Below are 23,174 nucleotides of genomic sequence, written 5' to 3'. Positions count from 1 at the left end.
CAAGTTTGTTCCTGCCAATGTATAATTCTTTGATTCTTCACCAGGGTCAGTTCTCAATGTCCTTTCTGGTCAGGAATTCCTGGACTTTGGCAGTGTCAGTGAAGTGAGTGTTTCTTCTAGAAAAGTTCAAAGGCACAGTTGGTCTGTCAGTGGACAAGGGAGAGGTTAGCTAGCATGTCACCTTGTCCTTTTTCCCTGCTGTCCAGAAGCACAGTTGAACTAGAAGAAAGAATAGGCTAATTATCAGTAGGAGAATTCTCCTGATGTAGAGGGGTCTTTTTGCAGTGAGAATCATGGGTCCAAGCAATCAGTCTTTGGCACATCACAGCGGTGTTGGTAGTCAGCAGGACTTAATAAGGGCCGTTCCAGCATGGAGCCAAAGCAGTCTTTTGTTGATGGACCTGTACATTGATCCAGTCTCCAGGTTCCATGGAGTAGCGGGGCTGCTAGGGTCTTCGGATAGTGTTTCTTTACCTGTGAGAAAAGAAACCTAACACATTGCATTAGTGTCTGTGCAGATTTTACATCTGCTTGGGTATATTCAAGCCCCCCTTTTCTGGTTGTTAGCCAAGTGTCCTTGAACGAAGTCAGTTCTTTTTTTTTTTTTTTTGTTTGGACTGAGCATGCTAATTAAAGTTTTTCTCAGTTAACTCGTTCTTTTTCCTTTTCCCCTTTTTGGCTTCTTTTTTTTTTTTTAACCTACAAAGGAAACTTTTACTTTTTTACTTATACACCTTTTGTTAACAATGAACACATACACATTGCTGTTATACAGTACATTAGTCTTATTATTTAATGTATGCCACATATACCCTTCTACTAAAATAACCTTATTACAGAGCTTTGGAACAACAAGCCAGGACAAGCACACCCACTTAGCTGATCGATCAATAAAGCTAATGGTACTCGTCTTCCTGGTCTTCCGTGCCTCCTTGGTGTAATTAGGTAAGCTCCGGGGAGAAACGGGCCCTTTTGGCTAACAACTGCAATAGGCACCGTACGGCCACACAGTAAGAGAGAGTCCCTGCCACGAAGCGCTTGCACTCTACATAGACAAGACAGCAGAGGGGGAAAGAGATGCAGAGAAGTGAGGGGAAACAGAGGCACAGAGAGGTGAAGTGATGTATCCAAGGTCACATAGCAGATCCATGGCAGAGCCAGAAATAGAACCACCACAAAGACAAAATGTCACTAGACTACAGCTGCCTCTCATGACCAACTGATCGTGATGGCCTCTCAGTCTAACCAACTTTCTTATGTGATAACTTGCATACTTCACCTGTACAATAGCAGAAATCATTAGGCATTTTGGGTGCTATTGAAAAGTGTTATCAGGGCACATGCACAGGTCTGTGTACTGGTTCTTTCATTTATTGAGTATTGTATTTCCTTTACTGGCTTTCAAAGGGGCCTTTCTGAATCTTGTGTATGTACCTGTGTTACTGTGCACATGTATAGTAAGGAAGTAGCTAGAACGAGCTTCATTGACAAATTTGTGTAGGCATTGTTTTCTGACTACAGTACATTAGTTATGAATGCCAGAGTGAAGAAAAGTCACTGGTGGGTAAAAATTCTGGAGCAAATGAGAACAGATGAAGTTAGTATGCTATGTCTAGATTTTTTTTATTTGAGCTCTGCAATTTTTCCATCCCTCTTTCCCTGAAAAAGCTATTTTTCTTGTTAACATATTTGCTATTGAACAATATGGAAATACCCAAGCTACTGAGGAAATAATTCAGTTTTTCATGGTCTACAAATCAGAAATTCAAATTTACTGTATATATTTATCTAAAGATTTTTACACTTGCTGATTAAATGTGTATGAGTTAGGGCTGATATTTATTACCAGGCACAACTAATGAATGTACTGTTGACAATTCTGCTAGTACGTTTTTAGGTGTTTGCTGAGCCAGCATAAGAACATAGGAGGAGTTCCTTTGGTGAATGAGATCAGGCATCCTGTCCTCAGTAGTGGTCAAAAACTGAAAGAAAGTTTTAAAAAAGAACAAAAAAACCCAAACCAACTCCCCCAGACTCTCCCCCCTGTAATTAACCCCTCTGGAAATATGCCAGAAACTCTGCCAAAGTTTGCTGACATTTTAAACAAGACTCTTTTTTTTTTAAATGCAAGTTGACAAAATATTAACTATTGGGTAAATTTTAATCTTTAGTTTTACATATGCTTTTGTGGTTCTTTGTGCAAAATTAGGCTTTGTGAGGATCTGCATTAGGGTTGATGGGAGATTCTTCCCTAGCTCAGAGCCTCTGAGGTATATTAGCAGCCACAGCATGGTATGCTCCCTTTGAGAGGAGTTGTTTAATTTGTACTGCAGACCATTGGCTATGCTACTGGCCTATCTCCAAGCCCTTATTTCTCTTGGTTTGTTTGCAGTCTTTGGAAGTGCAGCAGTGCTTATTCAGAAGGCTGCCCATGCACAAACAGAAGGGGTAGCGAGTGCCTAATACGGTGGTTAGGAACTCTAGTTTTTCATTAGAACTTGTGCAACTAAATCATTAATTCACTTCAGAGCTCAGGATTACACCCGTTGTGGGCAAGCCTCAATCCTATCTTTCTTGTCCTATGCCAGTGGAGCATGCTGATGCAGGGCCAGCCCTGCCAGCCAGTACAGCGCAGTGAATGGTACAGACAAATATAAAGCTGCTCCTGTCCTTGCAGCACTCCCTCCTGTAGTTGCTGCTTTCCCTATGCAGTACCTTCCAGTTATATCCTCTCCACCCAGGTGTTCTCCTTCCTCAACAAAGGGTGAATCACCTCTATTCCTGTGATTTGCCCAAGCCTGATCAGATTTTCCCCTCCATCCTTGCTGTCAGTCTAAACTTGAAGAGCCCTCAACTCTCTTCTGACAGCCATGCACTAATTAGACTTCAGTGGTTCAGGAGCCAAATTAGTAATCTACATTACCCAAAAGAACCACAGTAGTGTGAATTCATTTTTTTCATTTTCTCTTTCTTTCTTTCTTTCTTTCTTTCTTTCTCTCTCTCTCTCAAATTATAATTCAGTGATAGTCAGACTGAGGCTCCCGAGCTGCAAGTGGCTCTTTCATGTGTCTCCTGTGGCTGTTTGCAGCACATGATATTAAAACACTTTGATTTAATTATTAACCAATCAGGATGCTTTCTCTATGTTATGAACCAATTGTAGTTGATAAAATAATAATACTTAGTCATTTTGCTATGAGAATATATATATGACTAAGTATTATTATACCTTGCCTAACTAGAAGTGAAACATTTGTACAATGTGAGTGCAAACTTTTTCAAGTAACATATGCAAATGTTACCCGAGGTGTTCCAGAACCCAAAGCAATGGTAACTTAACTGTTTCTCTCCAGGTGGTGTCATGAATAAATCAGTGGAAACATAGCACGTCTGTCTGATAAAGGATTGATACAAGCAAGTGTGCTCTTATCTAAAACTACTATTTATTAGATGGTAACCACACGCACACACACAGGCAATAGGTTTAGGACATTCCCAGATATAGTTACCCACAGCCTGAGATGGTTTTGAGTGATCACCATCTGGGCTTCCAGGGACCCTCTTTCCATCAAGCTGATGGGGCGTTTTGATGTCAGCTCCTTGCCGAAAAAAAGTGCCCTCAGACTGCTCCGAGGCATTTACTTTACCTAATCTTTTATAGCTAACTAACAGTCATATAGCTGTATTTATTAAATTAGCAAACTCTGTGAATTCAATGTTAAAATTAATAGGAAAAAGGTAAGTTTTCTACAGATACATTGACTCAGTTCACATTGGACAAATTGTTGATTTTGATGTTTAAAGGGAAATCAACTTAAATCACACCTCTCTGCAAATTTTGTACCTACTATAACATGGGAAGTCATAAGAAAAGTTCTCGTAGCAGTTTATATGTGCCTTGGACAGCACTTTATCTCAAGTCTGGTTCTCTGGTACATTTGCAAAGTCAGTTTCGTGTGTGTGTGTGTCATAAACAGTTAGTTAAGGGTTAATGTCTCTTTTACCTGTAAAGGGTTAAGAAGCTCAGTAAACCTGGCTGACACCTGACCAGAGGACCAATAGGGGGACAAGATACTTTCAAATCTTGGTGGAGGGAGTTCTTTGTTTTGTACTCTTTGTTTTGGGGGTTGTTCCTTCTCAGGACTGAGAGGGACCAGACATCAATCCAGGCTCTCCAAATCTTTCTGAATCAGTCTTATGTTTCAAACTTGTAAGTAGCACAGGCAAGGCGTGTTAGTCTTATGTTTGTTTTCTCAACCTGTAAATGTTCCTTTTTGCTGAGAGGATTTTACCTCTGTTTGCTGTAACTTTGACCCTGAGGCTAGAGGGGGTTTTCTCTGGGCTATATAAATTTAAGTACCCTGTAATGTATTTTCCATCCTGATTTTACAGAGATGATTTTTACCTTTCTTTTTCTTTAATTAAAAACTTTCTTTTTTAAGAACCTGATTGATTTTTCTTTGTTGTCAGATCCAGGGAATTGGGTCTGGACTCACCAGGAGTTGGTGGGGGAAAGGAGGGGGAAATGGTTAATTTCTCCTTGTGTTAAGATCTAAGGGGTTTGGATCTGTGTTCCCCAGGGAAGGTTTTGGGGGGACAGAAAGTGTGCCAGACACTGATTTCTGGCTGGCGGCAGTGTTACCAGATCTAAGCTAGGAATTAAGCTTAGAAGGGTCCATGCAGGTCCCCACATCTGTACCCTAAAGTTCAGAGTGGGGGAGGAAATCTTGACTGTGTGTGTGTGTGTGTGTGTGTGCGTGCGCGTCCAGGTCCAGCAACAAGAAGGAAAGAATTATTTTAAAACACAGGAAAAGATTATTGTAAAATTGCGAAAACAGATGGGGAGTGTCTGGCAGATGTTATACCTAAAATTACTTAACTTTTTTAACAGACTACATTTCAAGTCGGCGCTGGCTCTTAAACAACGTAATGAGTTATGATTATCCAATCATATGAATCCTTACGCCAGTAGTTTGATGACTTTCCTGGAATGGCTCTGGGTCAAACAAGAATGAGAAATATATTTTTGTAGAGTAATGTGTTTTTTCCACCTCCCCTCTCCCATCCTTAAAAAAAAAAATCTGAAGGGATTTTCCTTGAATATGGGTTTGTTTTTAAGGTCAAACTGCAACAAGAGTGAGGGAGAGAGGTGTTTCCAATCCTGCTCTCACTGGCCTCATGCTTGCAGTTGGCCATTTTATTCTTCTTGAGGAGTATACTTGCTATGGAATGGAACAATCAGTTTGACCTTGTAGTCACTGGGAAGATTGTGTGATGGCTGGAGTGCTGAGCTGCTGTGCTTTTTTGGGGCAGGCAATGTCATTCCAGTTGCAATGTATTGCAGTCATAATTTGAAGGGCACAAAAGCGTGAGCGTCAGTGTCATAATCTGCATACACTTGGAGAAAAAGTATTCCTGTGGCCAGGTGGGATTTGGAAGAAGAGACACTAGGAGCTACTCATCCATGTCATAGCAGCAAAGAGTTAGGGTGACCAGACAGCAAGTGTGAAAAATCGGGACAGGAGGTGGGGGGTAATAGGAGTCTATATCAGAAAAACACCCCAAAATCGGGACTGTCCCTATAAAATCAGGACATCTGGTCACCCTACAAAGAGTTCAGGAGGAACCTGAGACTGTGAGCTGTCTTGACAACCTGAAGACAGACCTCCCCTTCTCACATGATAGTGATTGCATGGGTTTGGCTAGTTCTTCAGTTTCTCTCCTCATACTAGCATCACTTTCATCTTGCCTAGGTTTGGCTTTAGCCAGCTACTTTTCACCTAAACACTGCTCTGGCTTAGGCACTGGGACAGCTGTGAAGTGGTGCTGTGACATTTGATCCCTCCCAGTCCTTCCTCTTTCATGATTCCAAAGATGCCTCTTCATTCCTCCAATATCTTCTTGCTACTTTCCTTCTCCCTTGCTCACAGCACAACTCCCAGAGCCAGATCCTTTCCTTATTCTCTTCTGCACACCTTCCTTCCTTCCACTCCCTCCCCAATATTTGATTTTTTTCACTATTTATTTAAAATTTGACTCAAACTAACTGGCAGAACTCAAGATTCTTCAAAACCCCAAACACTGATAAGTTTCAGAACTTGTCACTGATCAGGGACAGGTGCGGGAGAAGGGGAAAGGTCCAAAAATGTACTTGTTTATAGATTCTAATAACTACTACCATAGCTTGGAGGTACTCAAAATTTGCACCCACCATGAAAATACATCTCTTGTGCCACTATACCAGAGCTCTAAAAATGCCTGTCATCTTGTTGAGAGGTAATACATTGAAGGGTGATAAAACAATGCCCAAGCTTCCCAACTGGATATCAAATAAAGTATAATTGAATTAAATATTCATTGCACATCACTTTGCAAATGATTAAAGTAGAGTTTGACTTGTAAGTGAATCTAAAAGTCTAGAGTCTAAGGCACTACATCTTTGGGTGACATCTTTCAAATTATCAGGGAAAACTCACTGTGTGATACAAGGCATATATTTGAAATGCAGCCACATGACATTCATGGAAAAAGCCCTGAAGAGAGAAATATTGTGAACAGCAGAGAGATACTGTAGCGTACAAGCCAGTACAAGCTCTCAGCCTCGTTTCCTCAAGATTTATCATGCTTGTTTTCTTGCTAAAATTAAATTGCTTTATGTTGCCTACCAAAAAGCGTCATTCAAATCAGGCTAATTATTTAGCATCAAACAGAAGTTGTGTGTATTTTAATATAAATATTGTAGGCAAGAATGCACTGCATCAGGTTTGCATATGCTCTCCTCTAAGTAGTGTGCTTGGATATCTAGACTGCATGGGAACTTGGTCATGAGTTTGATGTATTTTAAAAATTGGTCTTCAAGGACTGATTCTGGTAAAATAAAGATTGTGCTACAAAAAAGGCTCAAAAGAAATCATTCCTTGAATGGAGAAGGGTATTGTAAAGATTGTGTTGCAGGAAGGATAGTTTCAAATTTAATTACCTACAACAGAGTCATCTGTTATGGGTTTGATCAAAAACATCTGGGCTGAAATCCTAGCCTCTGGCTGGACAAAACTCCAGTAGATTTTTGAGGCCAGAATTTCACCCCTTGCATTTGTGTTCTGAAGTATGGAAAGGGTATTAGATTCCATTTGTCAAGAAAATGATGTATTATTTAGAAAATTAATCAGGTCTTAAAACTTTGGAAAGATGTTTATTGGAGAGATTTAGAATGAGGAATAAAGACAGGAATGGAGATTACGTCATATTCCTTGAGAGCATTGCTCTTAGTGCATTCTTTGGGTTTCATTTAGTAAACAGTTAAATTTCTTCAGATAAGAGTGATACATTCTAATTGAAGCATTAATAGGAGATAAATGCTACTATAGACTGATAGCCTCTCATGTCAAGACCAGGGGCTCTAGGCACCAGCAAAGCAAGCAGGTGCTTGGGGCAGCCCATTTGTAGGGGTGGCAGCCAGCAGGGATCCAGCCTGGGAGCTGAGAACCAGCAGGGGGCCCTGGGAGCTGTAGTTCCTTGGTTAGCTCCCTGCCTATAGATCCAGCCCTGGAGCAGGGAAATAACTACATTTCCCAGCATTCCCTTGGCCGCTATCAACAGGAAAGGGAGTGAGAGGGAGTATGGTAGTTCAAACCTCATGCTGCAGCTTGCTGTGAATGGAGAGCTCACTGCTAGAGCGGGGTGGCACTGTGAATGGGAACAAGTGTGCCCCTGGAGTAGGTGGCTTTGGCCCAGATATCCCCTTCAGAAGACATCCCCAGACTGGATTAGGGATACTGGTGTGACCTCACCTTGCAGCCCCCAAAGAAGGAATTGGGTGGACTAAATGGACAGTGCCCCTCTCTGAAGCCTAGCAAGGGAGGTATGTGGATCCCACTAGCATTTAAAATGAAAATAAGGGAGGGGAGGCTCTACTGGACCTGGGCAGCTTTAGCTACAGTACCAGGCATGTAGGAGGATTTCCACTTCTGAGCCATGGAAGCAGAAATTGACTTTTCCTTTCCAGATTTAGTTAATATTCAGAAAGGGAATCTAGAATCTGCCTTCCAGATTTGAACACCTCAAAATTCAGGAGTGCTCAAGCTCAATTTGGGCAGCTGTTACTTCATTTCTCCCAAATCAAATATACTGATCCACTGTAATTTGCTGTAGAAAAAGTAGGATAAAATTGAGCAAGAAATACAAGAAATGGTTTTTAGGACTGGAATTGCTATTTTCAACAGCCATTGCCTTTTTTTTTTTTTTTTTAGTTTTATTTGTTTAAAAGGAAGCCAGTGATATTGCATTGGCAAATTCCCCATAGAAACAAAGGGTGGGAAAAAAGAATAATAAAGGCACCTCAGCTTTTCCTCATTTATGTAGGACGGTCTTATAATATGCATCCAGATATCCTCCAATCACACAAGCTGAAAATTGTTCCACTTTACTGCAGTTATGTAACCATATGGGAACGAATCCTGTCTGTGTTCTGTGCACATCCAAAATTGTGTTCTGGGTACATCCAGGTGGAGGGGGCAGAGACCAGGGATGGGGTGGCAGGGTATGGGTGTGGGGGGAAGGGGAAAGCCCAGAGCTGGGGCAGCATGGTGTGTGTGTGGGGGGAGAGGCTAGGGCTGGGGTGGCAGGGGGGTGCGGGTGTGGGGGGAGATCCCAGGGCTGGGGTGGCAGGAGGTGCAAGTCGCGGGGGTGGGGAGGGAGAGATCCCAGGGCTGGGGTGGGGGCAGCCAAAATTTTTTGTTGCTTGGGGCGGCAAAAAACCTAGAGCCGGCCTTGGTCAAGACACAGCTGAGGAGCTTTTAATCTGCATAGTAATTCTGCATATTAAAAATTCTTTTACAATTTTGATGAAAAGTAATTACAGGGCATGCACAATAGTTGTTTTTATAAGCTAAACAATTAATCAAACCCAATGAATCCACATTAGACTAACGGCCTATAGCATTTCATCATACAAATGAATGTTCATTTTATTAAAGTCATACAAATGTCTAATTTTTAAAGCCTCCAAAAACTACTTGCACCACAACCTTGTGAAGGAAGAACATTCTTCATTGAAAACTAAATGCATGCCCTCAAATGGCCAAGAAAGGCAGAAGAAAAGTGGAAGGAGTATTGGATTCCAGGATAGCTTCAACAAGTCTTAAAATAAATGTTTAAGAATGTTCTAAGAGACCATGACTTCTCACATTAGAGGACTATCACCTCAGGTGAAGGAAACAAAGAAGAAATTGGTATCATTTTTAGAAAACAATGGATATTTTTAAGTTTCATGTAGCTCACCAAAACAAATCACTTTTACTCATCAGAGCTTTTGTGCCAAATTCCAGCTTTGTGAAATTTTACAGGAGAATTTCCACTAATAGTTAAAGCACTGACGACCACTATAAATGAGAGAATAGCAAGTCCAAATTCCATGACTAATTCTAATTCTTAATTGTCCTTGTTTTGCATTTTCACTAATCAGTGTGAGCAGAGTTTACATTAATCCACTTAAATGCCCCCAAAACATGAATCCACTTAAATAACCTCCCACTATATCAATATCAAATATCCAGTTTTTCCATTATTATGTCGAAAGGTACAACAGCAAATAATCATTGCATAATGTTAGCAAGATTCAAGTTGGTCCTTCAGTAATTCTCTCCATCTGTCACATACATACGCAAAAAAGTATTTAGGCAAAGCTGAGATGTTCAGTTTTGAACAGAAACTGTTATATAGGAACTAGCACTCATTCTATTTATTTTATTAGTATTTTACCAAATACAAAAGAAAAAGGAAGCTTTCCAAAGCTAAATCTCAAATTAGCTAGCTGAAACTTTCTTCTTGCTGCAGGGATGAAAGATGTGACTGTGATATGGGTGGGTTTAATCTTGGAGAGACCGTATGCAACTGGAAATGAGCAAATGTAGTTTATTTTCTAAAATGTATTGACAGAGGGATTCTTAAACCTTTTTTCTGCACAGTTATGAATGGCTAAGCTATTTATGATTATTTTGTCCTTTTTTTTCACCCCACGTTGTCTGCTTATCAGGGTTCATTGTGGTATCTGAGCACCTCACAAATGTTAATGAATTTATCCTCACAACACCCCTGTGAACTATCAGAGTATTATTTCTGTTTTAAAGATGGGGAAATGGGGCACATAGATTCAATAACTTCTGAAGGTCTCATAAGAATTCTTTATTGAATTCTTGGCTCTGCTACAGATCTCGTCAATCCCAGTCCAATGTCAAACTCACATGACCATCCCTTCCTTTCTCACACACTGCTTGCTTGTTATGTGCACCTGAATCCAAGATTTGGGTAGCCCACATAGAGAGAAGGGAGAGGCTTACACTCCCGGGCCCCACTATGCGGGTGGGTCGGCTAAGAGACAATTGAGCTCTAAATGAGATGAACTGTTAAATAGAAGAGAATGTTATAAAGCACCGTTTGAACATTTTACCAGACACCTGCTTGCCCGAGAGCTAAATTTACTAGCCAGAGATAAATTTGAAGGATAGGGTAGTAAGGCTGAGGAGCAATAGAGTTGAAAAGACTGTGGGGAAGGGAAACAAAGTGGAAGGTGGGAGGAGGTGATGGGATTCCAATTTCATCTTCTGACAACCTGGTATCTAACTTCTACCAATGTTTTATATTGTGGCAAGTTTGGACTTATTAGCCTTTTGATGCTTTTAATAACATAAAACCTTTCTGGTGTTTAAAGATGAATTTGATGTCAAAATATCTCCCCCTGACTTTTGAATACTGATTGTTTCCTATACTAAATTTCCACTTATCTTACTCTTCCCAAGAATATTGAATCATTTTGCACCATTTATACTGACTAATTATTGGAGCTTTGTATATTTCAACATGCACTTCAGTTCAGAAGTGATTGCCCCAGTCTTGTAAAGTGAAGTACTCCAGCAACTTTCAATCACTTAAGGTTGGATTCCTAAATTGTAACTTTGTAAAAATGAAAATAGTTTCACTCTTAACAAGGTTTGCTTTAGACAGATTGAGTGATAACAGAATATTCTGCTCTTTAGAAGAAACAGGTTTGCGGGTGACCTCTGGAGTATGCTCTTGGTCTGATTGGAGTATGAAAGTGCAATTTCCCCATCTCTGGGAAGAGAGAGGATGCAGTTTACACTGATCGAAAACAATCTTGCCCACCTTTCAGATCGGAACAGGATTTTAGCCACAGCTTCCTAAATGAAAGGGGCTTTGCAGGCTTTTGCTTCCTCTGAATGGTTATAACACTACTAGGTGGGTTTTATGCAAGCACTCTTGAGAAGGGTGGATTTAGCTATAGGGTCTGATTTTTATTCTCAGTCTCATCTGTTACACCAATCAATATAAGTACTCAGTGCTGAAATACCTTACAGAATCGGCTGAAACAGCCTACAAAGCCATGGTATGGATACGGTAGAGTAATAACTACAAATACAGAGAGACCACTGATGTGAAAACAATGGAGATTAAAAAACAGACCCTTTTAGGCTACAGGGCTCCTGAGTTGGAGACAACTAACAAGCACAATTCCTTATATTAAGGAACTCAGTCTGTGGCATATTGCAAGTATTCAGATAAATCTATTACAGTAAAGGGTTTTCTGAACTGAGGAAGTTGCAGAAAACACTAGTTTGTACCTGTCTTTGAGTCCAAACTGGTTCTCAGTTGAATTAAATGGCAAAACTGACACTGAATTCGGTGGGAGTAGAAAGAACATGGTTGTGCATGTAATTGGTAGAAATACTGTAAGTAAAGGAGGAAGGCTTAAGGCTAAAAAGCCCTGGTACAATTGAAATCTGCGAGAGTCTTTCAATTTACTTTATTGGGAGCTAGATTCAGCTTGAATAAAATTTTATCTGCCACACCCATTCCTGGAACTGAAATCAGTTGGCTTGAATGGGAATATATTGCAGTGTTTCTCAAACTTTTGTACTGGTGACCCCATTCACATAGCAAGCCCCCCACCCCTTATAAATTAAAAACACATTTTAATATATTTAACACCATTATAAATGCTGGAGGAATGGGGGAGGGATAGCTCAGTGGTTTGAGCATTGGCCTGCTAAACCCAGGGTTGTGAGTTCAATCCTTGAGGGGGCCACTTAGGGATCTGGGGCAAAAATTGGTCCTGCTAGTGAAGGCAGGGGGCTGGACTCAATGACTTTTCAAGGCTCCTTCCAGTTCTAGGAGATTGGTATATCTCCAATTATTACCTTTAGGAAAAGCGGGGTTGGGGTGGAGGCTGACAGCTCATGCCCCCCCCCATGCTCCCCCATGTAATAACCTCCCAACCCCCATTTAAGAACTCCTGATATATGGTGTTTCCTTACATCTTCCCACTACCTCTTGTTACCTTGATTTACGAATGAACTTTGTGAGATCAGTATCTGAACCGACTGAAATTTCAAGTGAGTATCAGCTAAAGCTGGACACATTTTTTTAAAAACCTGATCCATCATATATAAATTCTTCAAATTACTCTCTCCCTCTCAGCCTCACTGAAACACTTTTACCCAGAACTTTAAAGGTACACACCCACTAACATTACACATCCTCCACTAACATTCTGCTGTTTCTGTATACATTTTGCTTGACACTTACTTCTCATATGCATTGGTTGGTAATCTGTATCTCTCCCTCCACACTCAGAGTGAAAAATGATTGACTCACCATTGGAACCGTTTAAATTTTAATAGCTAGTGAGCAGAAAAAGGAAAGGTTTCAAAACGTAAAGGCAGTAATAAAACAGCTGAAAAGAGGATATTTTGTGGAATATTTAGAGCTTGTAATATATTTTAAACTGTCTACAAATGTGGTAATAGAGCCATGGAAATTAGAGAAAATCTGTTAGCTTCTGTTAGATCTTTAGTGCAGGATTATTTCCTAAAGTATAATTTATAGTGTTTTGTCCAGTTCGGTTTTAAATCACTGTAGTAATAATGCTAAAGCATAGATAGCCATCCGGCTGTATTCCTGGTTCTGTCATGGATTTCTTCTGTCATTTAATCACTCTGTGCCTCAATTTCCACGTCTGAAAAATGGCAGTGATAGTATTTACCTCAGAAGTATTATGAGTCTTAACATTTGTAAAGCGCTATGACATTTCTGAGAAAAAGAGGTAGGAAAGTGTTGTATTTTAGCTTAGTGCAGCTTACTGTGTTATCACGGTTTGTCTGCACTACATCTGGGAGCATGCCTCCTAGCTCAGGTAGACAGCCGTGTTAGATCTGCTTGAGCTAGTATTGTAAAAATAGCAATATGGTCACTGCAGCATTGCTGGCGGCACAAGCCCATCTGACCCCCTGGGTCTGTATTCTGATAGCTAGCCTGTGCCGCTGCCCCAACATTCACATTGCTATTTGCAGTGTGCGTCTGTCTACCTAGGCTGGGAGGCACTTTCCCAGCTGCAGTATAGACATACCCTTAGTCATAATGGATCTCAGAGCAAGACAGCATTTCCTGATACTGATAATACATTTTATTGTATTTCTTGTTTGGTTTGTAAAATGTGGCAATTGCTGGGGTTTCTGGGCAGAGATGATCCCATTACCCCATGTTATATCACCTGGGACCAAGCCCGCTCTTCAGCTCCTGTTTTTACAATGGGAAAGACATAATTACAAGAGGACATGACTTGCAGAGCAGAGAGAAGTTTTACAGAAAATAATTTCACTTACTATGTACAGTACATGGGGTAGCTCAGTGGTTTGAGCATTGGTCTGCTGAACCCAGGGTTGTGAGTTCAGTCCTTGAGGGGGGCCATTTAGGGATCTGGGGCAAAAATCTGTCTCGGGATTGGTCCTGCTTTGAGCAGGGGTTGGACTTGATGACCTCCTGAGGTCCTTTCTAACCCTGATATTCTATGAAAAGGGTCTGGTTGTGAGAAAGAGAGAGAGCATCAGTATGATATGTTCAAGAGAAAACTAGATGATATTTCTGATTGAAAGATACACCTGTATAACATCACTAACCTAAGTAGAGTTACTCCTGATATACATCAGGGTAAGGTGGAAAAGAACCAGGCCCACAGAGTGCAGATATCATAGATAAATAAAAAGAGGGATGAAAAGTAAGTGGGACAATGAATAGAAGGCACATAGAGCCTGTGTCTCTTTCCGTGTACTTGGGATTGTATTTTCTCATGTAAGAAAAAAAAAGACTGTTAAATGCACTGTTTCGATAAGTGCTTATGAAGGGAGCGGTTACTTGTTGGTGTTAGTATCAAATTTTCTTTCTTCACCTTTTCAGCAAATTTCTGAAAACCTTTAGCATATAAGGTGTTGATTTGCAATGTACGGTAGGTAATTACCAGGCTTTCTTCACACTTTTAACAACACCTCCTACTCCTTGTCCTTATTTCACTTGGCTGGGTGTTAGTTTTTTGTCAAGTGGTTTTCCTGTGCCAACCTATGGCTGCAGATACCTCCAGGAATCCCTTTAGTACAGTGGTCTTCAGTTACTTCTCAGGAGCAAGATGGTGCAGAGGTGTCTGTGCTCTGCAAGCCGGTCACATCTGGAGGCATGGCTACAAATACCTTCATTCTCTTACAGCTGTAAAGGAGTTAGTTGGCATTTGTCCACCTGACAAAAACATTACTGTTCAGCAAAATTTGCCATCTCTGGCATAATGCGAGCATAGTGCTGTGCAAGCCTCCCTTCAACCTCAGTCCTTATCTGAGACATCCTTTTTTCACCAGCCTCTCTTAAGCAAAAACTAGCTGAAGAGTGGAATAGCAGAGATGTTTAAGACTGGAGGACAATGGGAGAGCATGCACAGTGTCTGCCTGCACTATACCCAGCTTTCAGAAGCACTAACTTCACTCACAGGATTAGAGTATAAAACAATTTGTCCCTTCTCTTGTTATTCTTTGACTATTTCTGAGGGCCTACCCCTATCACGCTCATGCAGGCAAAACTCGCATTGACACCGTAACAATAATGAGTATGGGATCCCCTGTTGTCCTGTGGAGCTGTTAACATTTTTCCCATTTGTCTGATTTCTATAATAGTATATTCTGTTTCTCTTTTGGGCAGTTCTAAACATACAGGTTAGACTCTCCAAGCACCATACAAGCCTCGGCTAAAGGAAGAAGTAAAATGGAGTTAAGGTTTAAGGCTGTATTACAGCTTTAGGTGTGTACAACTGCATCTTAACCACTAGTTTGCTCCCTTTTTTTCGAGGCCTCTCCATATTTGTTGGGCCAAATTCTCTGCCTTAGTATCATAGAATCATAGACTATCAGGGTTGGAAGGGACCTCAGGAGGTCATCTAGTCCAACCCCCTGCTCAAAGCAGGACCAATTCCCAACTAAATCATCCCAGCCAGGGCTTTGTCAAGCTTGACCTTATAAACCTCTAAGGAAGGAGATTCCACCACCTCCCTAGGTAACCCATTCCAGTGTTTCAGCAGCCCTCCTAAAAAAAAAGTTTTTTTCCCAACAACCACCTCCGCCATTGCAACATTGCACCATTTTGGGTGTTCTTGTTCTGTCATACCACCACTGAGAACACAGTCTAGATCCTCCCTCTTTAGAACCCCCTTCAATAAGTTGAAAAAAAATCAAATCCCCCTCTCATCTCTCTCTCTGAAGACTAAAAGTTCCCCCTCAGCTCAGCCTCTCTCTCATCTCATCCCAGACCCCAACCCCTTTTAATTTGTTCTGGTCCTCTCCAATTCTCCCATCCTTTCTCCCACTTGTGGTCCTTGGGGCCCCAACTGAACACAAACTGAACACAGTACAATAATGAGGATAATGATGATCATGATCCGCCCCTCAATCTGCTGCCATTACCTTATACCACGCAACCAAAATGCCCAAGCCTTCTTGGCAACAATGGCAACACACCAGCTTCATAGCCACTCATCTCCACCATCACCCCTTTTCTGGTTCCTTTGAACTGCTCTGCAGAGCTGCAGTCTCAGTCTCATAGAAGAATCATAGAATCATAGAAATCAGAGAATTCCAGACATCTAGATCTCATCTCTGACCTCCTGCTAGCTGCAGGCCACCCACACAGGCCACACACCCCCCTTACCCCCCTGCCCCTGCCCCTTCGGGAGAAGGAAGGAAAACCAGGGCCCAAACTCCCCCATCTTTCCTGGAGAAAACCAAAAATGGCGGTCAGCTGAACCCCAGAAACTGGGGAGCATACTCTCAGCAATACACACCTCAAAAGGTTATATCATATAAAAATATCATTGTTATCATTGACCATGGTGCTATTTTAACCCACCTATTGACTAATGACCCCTATTCCTATTCCCCATCTCCCTAAACTTATCTATCTCCTCCATTCCTCTTATCCTTAGGTCCTTTCTTCCTCATCTCGGTGTCCTGTAGGCCTGTCCAGTCCCCTGATGGTTAGGAACTCCCCGTCTAATCGCAAGCCTGAATTTGAATTGACAATTTGAATCTCGACTTTCCCATTGTATACATTAGCACTGAGCTGAAGCAATAATCTGAAGCCCCTCCTCTCCTTCTCTGGTCCTTCCCTGAGAAATATATATCTCTGATTATTTTTCTTCTCCTCTTATCCTTCTTCTCTTATCGATGGTCTCAAAGATCCTTTCACAGGCTCTCCTTCTTCTCATCGGCCTCTTCTCTCCCTATCATACCTGCTCCAGTTTCAGTTTTGAATTCTCCTTTGAATTCATCCTTCTTCTTACACAAAGATACTCCAAACTGAACACTCTTTATATAACGGGACTCAGCACTCCTCCTGCCTACTAGAAATACCTCGCCCTCCCTATCCCTCCACCGCATCCTCTAACTTTTTAACAGCCACATCATTACATTTATTTTGTCACATCATCAGGCATCTCCTACAACTCCTAGGTCCTTCTCCTCCTCTCCTCCTTCCCCCTCCTCCCCTCCTTACTTCCAACTGTTAGCGTCCCCAGCTGCAAACTAAATTCTTTGTTTATAACTAAAATTGCCTGTTACTCACTTTTACTCTATTTCCTTCCATCATGTTACCATCCAAATCTCCATCCCTCCTCCCTGGAGATATCCCTCCCCTCCCGACTTGGTCCGAATTAAATAATCCTCCCACCACTACCTCATCAACTCCAGGTCATCCTTCCCAGGTCAGCAATAAATAATCGGAATAAAAAACCCCAAAACCTGACAAACCAACCCCACCCACACCCTCCTGACCCTCTCCCCCAACCTGACAGTTCCTCCTTACCCTTTACCCTCTGAAGTTATCCCCTTTAACTTCACCTCTTCCACCCATGGATTTCCTTTTTTTTCCTTAAATCTCCATCTTTAACCACCAATTCTTCTTCATTCCGAATCTTAGATATATAGATAATAAAGATAGATTTAGATCCACTTCCCCTTACAAAAATCTAAAAAATCTATTACTTTCTTTAAGGAGGGTTAGTTGGTTTGGCTAAATCTATCTCCCAATCTGCCATAATCTCCATCTCCACCACTCTCTATTTTTGTTTTTTTCTCCATGACTCTTCTTTATGTTAAAACTAACACTTGTATAATACAGATGTTAAACTTTCTTTAGTCAGTGGTTAGGATTCTTCTGTGCTGTGTCATCTTGCTGCACCTGTGAAAGACTGAACCTCATCAGATGTCTGTGTCCAATCCATTTCATTTTGGATTTCTCCATTAAATTTGTCCAACCCCCCTAGTTTCCCTCCCTCTACTATCTTCCCTACATCCCAGTCATCTCTACCCCCTGTCATAGTGTCATCATCAAACTTGCTGAGAGATCCTTCCTGAGATCATTGAGACTGATTGATGAAGATATTGAACAAAATCAGGACCTCTGGATGCTCCTGCTTGATACTGGCTGATACTGGCTGCCAACTAAACATGGAGCTGATACTCCACTCCATTCTTATTTCTAGTCGGCTCCAGCTCACATCCCATTATTCATCCATCCCAAACTCTTTTTAACTACTATACTATCAGGCTTTATAACTGTAAGCCATATCAATAATCCATAATAGGGAATAAATCCCACATCATCCACTCATTTTCATAGACCAGTTATATAGACAGGTTATAGGATTAGGTTATAATCACACTGACTTGCCTTGTTGAATCCATGCTGACTGTTCCTGAGTGTTTTTTTTCTTCTTTCTGAGAGACTTGCCTTTCTTCCTTTTCAGCTCAGGACCTGCTCCAGGGTTTTCCAGAACTGAGGAGCCTGGCTTCCTCCAGATGTTCCTTCCCCAGATCTTTTCCCTTTTTTTTTAGTCATCTTATTCCAGTCATCCCCATAAGTTTTCATAGACATAGAGCAATGGCTCTAATGGGCTATGCAGCCCATCCCCAAGTGCTCACATCCAGCTTCTAAATAATTTCCTTCACCAGCCCACACACAGCTTCCAATAGTACAGGACCTCCACACCTCCCTGCCTCAGTGTAGCAGTCTGGCCATGTCTGTAGACAGCTTGACAGAGTGGGCAAATCAAAAAGCACATTCAGGACTTTTCTGTCCTCTCCTCCTCTGTCCACGCGTTCTTTTCACTCATTCTCTACACCCCACACACCCCTGTAACACTCCTGTACCCAGGTATTTCTTCACCCAACTGACTTCCCAGCTTATAACTTAACTTTTGTAATTTTGTCTGTTAGTAAAATGTTTGTTCTTTCTTCCCACAGTGTTACCTTTCTTATTGTTTGTTTTTTTTTTTATCCCATTATCTCCTTTAGTCAGATCCATTTGTGTATTGAGTTCAGATCCCCTGATTTAGTCCTAGTCTGATTAAGTCCTACCAATTCCTTTTCATTGAAAAACCAGCTGTTTCTACAGTTTGACCTCCACCTCAATTTCCATTTGATCATCTCCATATCTGATCTCTTTCAAAATCTTTTCCAGCACTTTTAGTCTCTCCACAAAGCTGTTTTAATTTGTGAACATCTGTTTTGGACAAATTTTTATATTTATGTGTCAATTCTACCATGAGATGTGGTATATAGCAGGTAACTCAAAAGGCCTCAGGAAGGTTTATAGCAGGTAACTCAGGAAGCTTTAAAGCACAATTGAGTGTACTTTTACACCAATATTTAAGAAGCTTTTATATTGTTGTCTGGGTAAATTAATGTATGGTCTGCTAAGTTATAAGCCTATACTGTTGCCCAGCTGTTTATCACATGTGCGGTTCCAGTGCATGGCACATGCTTAGTTCACTGATCATTGAAACAAACAATGGTCTAATTAGCTGTGTAGAGACACCATTAGTTCATATAACATATAAACTTCAAAAACATACTGCTCATATTTATTTTAGATCTTCATATATTCTAGTATTTCAATACTTAATATTATTTTGTTTTTACTAAATGTCTTTGCAATCTATATTATGATAAAACCAAAAAATAAAACAATTTTAAATCAAAAATCAAAAAAAATCAACAAAAAAATCAAAATATAATTATTCTGCAGAACAATAAAAAATATATAATAAATATTAAAGCACATAAAATAAATTCAAAATAAAATGAAGATAAATAAAGTATTATATTGATTTTAAAATATTATTATTATTTCATTTTTTTAGAAATTATTAGTCATTCATTTTGGCATATTAGTGTTATGTTATTTTGCTAGAGTTTAGTCTGAGTCAAAGTCACCGTGGATTTGCATTTTGAAAAGATGGGATTTATGATGCTGGATCAGACCATTGTTCCATCAGGCCTCTAATGCTGTTGTCTAAGGGCTTGTCTACACTGGCACTTTACAGCGCTGCAACTGTCTCGCTCAGGGGTGTGAAAAAACACCTCCCTGAGCATTGCAAGTTCCAGAGCTGTAAAAGTGCCAGTGTAGACAGTGCACCAGTGCTGGGAGTCGTGCTCCCAACGCTGGTAGCTATGCCCCTCGTGGAGGTGTTTTTTTTTAAAGCGCTGGGAAAGTTCTCTCCAGCGCTATGCTGCGACTACACAAGCCACATTAAAACGCTGCCGGTGAAGACGCGCCCTTAGAAGAGTGAAGTAGAAAGTGCATTTAACTTTTCTACTATTTAAACATTCTCATGAATTGCCCCCTATGTCTTCCCTCTTGGTGGTCTCAAAGCATGCATGCAGATGCTTTGTTCCTTTTGGAACATATCCTATCTTTCTGCATCATCACAGTTGGCCTTGACTGCAGTGAGTCCATTGTGGTTCTACAGTGCGGGAGGGGTGAGGAAGGGAGGCAGCCTGTGGAGAATCTACACAGAGGTACAGGAGAAAGGGCATGAAGATGGATGTGGAGGTCCTATTTGAATTGTTTGAAAATGGGGTCCTAATTTTTCGTTATCTTTTTCTGTTTAAGCCTTCTGCCAGGTGGTTAACGGCAGTGAAAAGAGCAGGGTTTAATATACCTAGGGCCTCTCTTAAAACATAACTAAGCTGGATTGATGCCTCCTCCAGAAACCTGGGAAAACTAAACACATATGAGACTGTGTACAAACAAGGGGATCTCTATTAAGGGAAAGGGAACACAGTCATAGCCTTGGGAAAACACAGCAACAGAATATATATATATACAAGTTACAGGTCAAATACTGTCCTTCTTCTGGTAACTTTCACAATAGTCTAACTCCCTTCACACCTGCTGGTGAGAATATCCCACCAAAATCCAAGTTTATATATAGTTATGGTGACCTCCCAAGTGTCGCTAGGGGAATTGTGGATAAATAGCCTATGCAAATGAACATCTGTCTGGTAGCACATTTCACCAATAAATGGAATTGAGAGGGTTTTTCCCTCTGGCTTCTAGTCATAGGACTTACATCTGTAAGTATCAAAAGAAGTTTCTCTCAAAAGCTGTCATTTATGTTATCAATATATTCCTTCTGCAAAGGGTATTTTGATGTTCCATTCAGTCAGTTAATAATTGGGTAGCTAAATCACCCATTATTATTACCATTGTAGCAAATTATTTTGTAACTTCATTTCTAACATGTTGATCTCTTAACATGGTACGGTCTTCATCTGATTTTTATCTGGAGGCCTTTAGTATAATCTTAAAATTAAATTAAAATTTAGCACTAACAATGCTTATCATCACTCATATCATGCTTTACAAAGTGTCCTACAGATGTCTCCCAACATTCTCATAAGGTAGGTGAGAAGTATTTCTTTGTAAATGAGGGGAAACTGAGAAAGCGGTTAAGCTACTTGCCCAAAGTTGCAGAACTGGGATAGAACTCAGGAATTTCTAATTCTGGCTCCTGTGAGTAGCTTGAGTCCCCTCTGCAAATGTTACCTATTATTATTTTTATTTATTATTTCCATGACTAGTGCCAAGGAACCCTAGTCATGGACCAGGACACCACCATGCTAGGCTCTATGCAAACACCTCTGTCTCCTAATACTCATGCTGGAATATATATTAGAAGGGCACACAGAAATATTATAGAAATACAGCAATGGTTGCTTTGTTTGTTCATTTTTATTGGCATTTTGAAGGTGTCATAAGCCACTAATTCAGAATAGCTAGTTTTACCATGTTTAGGTCTTCTAAATTTTTATGGGTGCCATTTCCTTCTCACTCAGTAGGATCAGTAAGAGTTGGGAGTGCTCAGCACTTTGTAAGATTGGCTGCTTTGTTTATGAGAGCACATGGCTTTTCCAGTTACTATTTCTGTCCCAGATTATCATCCTCACATCCACACACAGGGAGGTATCCAGTGCAAGGCTCTAGTGAGAAGCCCCAGTCTCCTGCTGGCAAAAGGTGCTGTGATTTCTACTGGGGCCCTATCCCTGGATCCATCTTTTATATCAGCCTTTGTGTAGTAGGTATCGGATAAATTCAAAGTCTAGCCCCCTCAAGCTGCTGGAGGAAGGGAAAGAGGTTTTTTCTCTGTTCACCCATTTTGAGAGCCCTCTGGCTGTTATGGCTCTTTTAGAAGCGCCTTTGGGTTTTATGGGATTGGGGGGACACATCTCCACCAGCTTCTGCCACAGCCTCTTGGTTGCTACAAGGGAGAGGAAGAAAGAAATTTCTGCTATTCTACTAGCCCTCAGCCTACATTTCTTTGCCTCTTCTGCCATAAAAATCTCCAGTGCCAACCTCTGCTGCTCACCGTTCTGTGCATGATTCACAACTTGCCCACAGGTTTCTAAATAGTGGGAGTAAAGCCACTCCAAATCTTATGGACTTTACTTTGTTGCTGCTTGGCAAAATGGTGACAGGCAGAAGAGGCATAGGAACTGTCTGCAGACTCAGTCTGGAAGATTACATTTGGAATGTTCTCCTCACAACCAGGAGGGCTAGGAACTTTTTTTTCTTTTAATGAAAGTTTAAATTGTGTGGAAGCTGAAGGCTTAAGCCCCCACACTTGCCATGGAGTGATTTGCACTTGTCATTGGCAAATGGGTATGTTTTTTCTAAGCATTGGAATAATTATTTTCTTCCTTGGTTCTATTTACTAGCTTTCCACAAGGGCTAAAAAACTATTGGGACCTTGTTATCACATAACCGAAGTAGACAGAATTATCCAGTAGCCAGGTGATTACAATCAGGAATAGCAGTGCAGATTAATTCTTTTGTAATATACCATTTTAAAGTTGGTGAAAATGCTTTAAAGCTCTGCATTGTTAACTTACCCCTGTAAATAAAAATGTAGGAAAAATATTTGAATGTTTAGGATGAGAAAAGCTAGAGAATAATGTTGTAGTTGCCTGAGCTCACTATACTATTTCCTTTACCCAACTTGAAAAACTTGATTGTGCTATGCTGTGTCACAGTGAATTATATTGTGTCTGGCAACAACACTCATCTATTCACCTTCCTTTCAACTTGAATATTGCTATAAGAAAACAACTCTGAACTCGATACCTGTCATCCTGTCATCAAGCTAAATATTCACCTTTCTTTTGTGTCTCTACCAGTCAAGGCCTATGCTCTTACATCTAAGGTTTGTGACACAAGTGGAGCAATTAGGTAATAATGCAATTCACAAGAGCCAGCAGGCTAGGCAGGCAGCTGTCTACGCTAGCCAATGGGGGATGCCAACGAGAGGAGCATGTGCTATGCCCCTCCTCTCTCTTTGAGATAGGTATCTTCCTGCAGTCTGGACTTAGGTGCTTATCTCTGCTAGCCATCCATGAAAGGGAACCCATCTGGAGTCAGGAGGCTCAGGGTATGTCTACACTGCAATTAAAAACCCATGGGTGGCCTGTGCCAGCTGATTCAGGCTCTCAGTTCTCAAACTGAGGGGCTGT

The 23,174-nt window shown here is 40.9% G+C and overlaps 2 protein-coding genes across 3 annotated transcripts in view; both read left to right on the top strand.

Annotated features, from left to right (window-relative positions):
* Positions 1-23,174, top strand: part of DHRSX (dehydrogenase/reductase X-linked) — a 222,025-nt gene that overhangs the window by 22,276 nt on the left and 176,575 nt on the right. The gene's annotated exons all lie outside the window — the stretch shown is intronic.
* ZBED1 (zinc finger BED-type containing 1) overlaps positions 1-23,174 on the top strand; it is a 46,764-nt gene that overhangs the window by 17,899 nt on the left and 5,691 nt on the right. The window contains exon 3 of one of the 2 annotated variants that reach the window (XM_039535482.1): positions 9,001-9,122. The exons of the other annotated variant lie outside the window; for it this stretch is intronic. The gene's annotated coding sequence lies outside the window, so the exon portion shown is untranslated. Of the gene's footprint in view, positions 1-9,000; positions 9,123-23,174 lie in introns of those variants that run through there. 2 annotated transcript variants of the gene reach the window in all.

The sequence above is a fragment of the Mauremys reevesii genome, linkage group 1 (assembly GCF_016161935.1).
Source record: "Mauremys reevesii isolate NIE-2019 linkage group 1, ASM1616193v1, whole genome shotgun sequence".
Taxonomy (NCBI): Eukaryota; Metazoa; Chordata; order Testudines; family Geoemydidae; genus Mauremys; species Mauremys reevesii.
The sequence above is the reverse complement of the archived record's forward strand: the minus strand, read 5'-3'. Positions and strand labels throughout refer to the sequence as shown.